At 42.3% G+C, this 4,416-nt stretch overlaps 1 pseudogene; it reads left to right on the top strand.

Moving 5' to 3' along the window:
* The first annotated feature begins 3,595 nt into the window (after positions 1-3,595).
* LOC114201417 (large ribosomal subunit protein uL15 pseudogene) lies at positions 3,596-4,009 on the top strand (annotated as a pseudogene).
* The last annotated feature ends 407 nt before the right edge of the window (positions 4,010-4,416 follow it).

The following is a 4,416-nucleotide window of genomic DNA, read 5'->3' as shown; positions in this document are numbered from 1 at the left end:
TGCTTCTCCCCCTCCCTCTCCCTCTGTTGCTGCCGCTGCTTGTGCTCTCTCTCGCTCTCTGTCAAATAAATAAATAAAATCTTAAAAAAAAAAAGAATAGGAGGAAGAGCTGTAAAGACAGATTTTGCCTACATTAATTCAACAGACATTTATTGAGCCAGGCACTGTGTCAGTGCTGTAAATACAAGGCAAGAGGCCTTCCCTTAGATTTCGTGGTCTAGTGGGGAAAATATGTGAATTAAAAAGCATAGTCAAGGGGCGCCTGGGTGGCTCAGTCGTTGAGCGTCTGCCTTTGGCTCGGGTTGTGATCCCAGGGTCCTGGGATCCAGCCCTGCGTCAGGCTCCCTGCTCCGCTGGAAGCCTGCTTCTCCCTCTCCCACTCCCCCTGCTTGTGTTCCCTCTCTCACTGTGTCTCTCTCTGCCAAATAAATAAATAAATAAAATCTTTAAAAAAAAAAAAGTATAGTCAAGGGGCACCTGGCTGACTCAGTCGGTAGAGCATGTGACTCTTGATCTTGGGGTCATGAGTTCAAGCCCCACGTTGGGTGTAGAGATTACTTTTAAAAAAAAAGGTATAGTCAAATCCTACATTCTAGAAAAGCTCTGGCAGACAACTCAGTCTCTTCATCTTTCAACAAACATTTAGTCGCTCTATCATGTACCTGGAACTCTGTTAGAAAATAGAGACACAAAGCCCAATGAGGTAAAATCGGGGCCCTAAAGGAACTTCGTATACCTAGTTGGGGAAATTGACAAATTACCAATGGCAACACAGTGCTCTGAGAGGTAGGTGTAAGATGCTATGGAAATGCGGAGATGGAACCATTTGGTCTGCCTAGAAGGGCTGGAGAAATCATCTCCAAAGAAATGACATTTGATGTGGGACGTGAAGAATGGTTAGGGATTTGCTAGTTTACAAAGGAACATGACAGCAGAACTCACAGGGGACAGAGGGGAAATGAGAAGAGGTACTATCTACTGACACTACTGTATATGTTATATTAGATGCTTCGTTCAACAGGAATTATTTGAGCACACGCTATATACCGAGCACTGTGCTGAAGTACGAATTCTCTGAATTTTCATAAGAGGATACAAAGGCATATGGAGACTAAGTGATTTTTTCAAAGCCACACAGATAGTAAGAGGCAGATTCAAACCGAGTTCTGACTCTCTCCTAAACACATGTGTTTTCCATTCCACTCCCCCAAACTGGATTGTATAGGTATACAGGCATATTTGGGAAATGATAAAATTTCTGGTTTGGCTAGAATAGAAGGGAATGTGGGGAGGGGGTGAAAGGGGCAGCAGAAAATTTGTGGACTGTTTCACTAATTTGCATGTTAAGGTTTACATATCGGATCATTTGCATTTGATTTTAGGAGAAGGAGAAATCATTCCTTTTTTATGCCTTTCCAAGACGGTCCTGGAACAGGTACAATGATAACTTTTTAAAGTTTTTAGAAACTTATGACCCCGCAATGTTGAGAGGGAAGAAAATCCAAGAAGGAATTACAACTGATTCTCAGTGCAGCCATTTTTTACTTGCAATTACTTTAAAATATCATGAATATTTATTGCTCAGCTTTCCAGACAATATGCCAGAACCCAAGCAATGATAAGAGAACAGCAATCTGAAGCAAATATGGAGAAAAGTACCAAATAAAAATGGCAACCCTGACATTGCATCATCCCTGTATTGTGTTTACATATCCCAAAAAACATTGCCAAGATCTGCATATACCTTGAAAACTCATTTCTCACAAAATTACATCTCATTAAACGATCTAAAGATAGGTTAAGTAGTACTACAAAATAAAAGAAAATGTTCGGCAACAAAGACTGAGTTGCTGATAATACACTATATGTTAATTAACTGATTTTAAATAATTTTTTTTTTAAAAAGATTGAGTTGCTGAGTGGTGCAAACCTGTAGCCTTCAGGGCAATAATTGAAATGACCGATCTTAGGGATCACAGAAAAGAATTGTACCCAGCCCTGAGGCTTAAGATGTTGGCTTTACGTTTGTAGACATTAGATGTTTAAGCATACATTTCACTTCTGTGGAGCACCAAAGCATTATAATTAATTTAAGGGCTTTTAATTGGAAAAACCAAAAACAGAGAAATTAGCTCCGAGCACTGCACTTTCATTTTAGATAAATTGGGGGGAAAAAAACCTACTAATGGTTATGTATTTCTTGAATTTATATATTTCATGCTTTCACACACATCATACACATTGTTATAAATTATGCACCAATTTCCTTTTTAGAAACTGAATTTGTATTTCTAATTATTTATAAAATGCTCAGACACATTTGGGAAAAATGATACTACTACTGATAAGCACTCAATTAGCCCGATTTTCTGACCTGCACTTTGGAGGCTGAGCTGTTCCATCCTTCAGAGAATTTTCTTTTCTCCACAGACACACAAAAAAACTGGGTTGATATAAATATTAATGGCAGTATTGATTCATTTTTTAAAAATTTATATTTGGTTCAAAATGGAAAATAAAGCATAGGAAAGACCTTAATGTTCTGAGTTATTTCTGGTAAAAAGAATGATGTATATTACTATTTTAAATATCCAAAGACAAATTTTAAAGAAGAAAGCAGCCCGAACAAGCGGTTCTAGTCTTGCACATCCATTCTGTGCATCTGGGGAGCTCCAACACATAATCATATGTTGCTGGCAGGTCGGAAAGGCTGGTATTCATATTTGGGTTGAAAGGAAGTACTTCCAATTTTTTTTGCAATCTGTTACCTATACCTCTCTCCTTGGGGTATTCTGCTCTGCTAAAGTTGCACCTTCCAATGATCCGGAATGATGATGTCCTTTTAATGAGCAGTACCTGCTTCAATCAAGGTAAAAAAGAAACTGGGAAGAATGAAGCTGGACTCTTGTTCTCAGATTTGATGAAGACAGGGCTTCGTTGTCCTTTTACAGAAGAGAAAGAATTTTGTATAGTCAGCAATAAGTTAGGGAAGAGAAGAGAATTAAGGAAGCAAATTAGGTGAAGTCTTTCCATTGTGTGGCCGAAGGACCTGACATGTGACCACTTTGCAGACACCGACTTGCTCCTAATGATGTAGGTAATTCCCTCCAGCTTCCCAAGGAATAATCCCATTCCTTCCATGCCTCTTAAAATCAGGGAAATTAACTGGAAGACTCAAATCGCAGCCCAAATTACCTCGCCACTGAGTTACTATTCAGGTTGCCTTTCCCTTATCTGGCCTTCTTGTCAAACCCTCAGTTCAGATTAGGCCCTTCCTTCAAGCTGGAATTTTGCATTTCTCTTGGTTGACAGAGTTCCTGGTCTTGGTCAGTCCTGGCCCTAGTTTTGCTCTGTAAGGGGCAAGGCTCTGGAGATGCACTTATACCCCACCGGCTACTTGACTTTGGCCCGTACTCTCTCGTTGTCTTCCCTGGTCCAGGAACCCCACAGCGGGAAGGGACTCCACACTGCTCCATGGCACAAGTTATGGCAATGCCGAGCACATCTGCAAATCCACACTTAAAAGTTAAATTACATAGAAAGAAAATTATAATCCACAAAATGCCACCCTAGCTCTTCCGTCCGGATTGCTGACATGCCATCCAGACTCAGGAAGACCCGGAATCACCGGGGCCATGGGAGCCACGGCCACGGCCCCATGGGCAAGCACCGGAAGCACCCAGGAGGCCAGGGCCATGCTAGCGGCACGCATCACCGCAGGATCAGCTTCTACAAGTATCACCCAGGCTACTCTGGAAGAGTTGGTCTGAGGCATCACGACCACGTAAAGAGGAACCAGAACTTCGGCCCAACTGTCAACCTGGATAAACTGTGGACCTTGGTCGGTGAGCAGACACGAGGAAATGCTACCAGAAACAAGACTGGGGCAGCTCCTATCACTGATGTGGTGCGATCGGGCTACTACAAAGTTTGGGGGAAGGGCAAGCTCCCCAAACAGCCTGTAATCATGAAGGCCAAATTCTTCAGTAGATGCGCTGAGAAGATTTAAGGCGGTGGGGGGGGGGAGGCGGGGAGGGCTGTGTCCTGGTAGCTTAAAGCCAAGCGGAGGGAGGTTCATTAAATGCTAACAAGTGCTTTGCTCTTCTAAAAAAGATGCTACCCTAAAGTAACTTTTTTTTAAAGATTTTATTTATTTATTTGACAGAGAGAGACAGTGAGAGAGGGAACACAAGCAGGGTAGTGGGAGAGGGAGAAGCAGGCTTCCCGCCGAGCAGGGAGCCCAATGAGGGGCTCGATCCCAGAACCCCGGGATCATGACCTGAGCTGAAGGCAGACCCTTAACAACTGAGCCACCCAGGTGCCCCTACCCTAAAGTAACCTTATAAAAGGACTTTGAAAGAACCAAAAGATTAGGGCAAGTCATTTTGTTCCTGTGGACCTCAGTTTTACTAATCT

The sequence above is a fragment of the Eumetopias jubatus genome, unplaced genomic scaffold (genome assembly GCF_037043125.1).
Source record: "Eumetopias jubatus isolate StellerSeaLion01/CBP00866 unplaced genomic scaffold, mEumJub1_p1.0 scaffold_11, whole genome shotgun sequence".
NCBI classification, from domain to species: domain Eukaryota; kingdom Metazoa; phylum Chordata; class Mammalia; order Carnivora; family Otariidae; genus Eumetopias; species Eumetopias jubatus.
The sequence above is the reverse complement of the archived record's forward strand: the minus strand, read 5'-3'. Positions and strand labels throughout refer to the sequence as shown.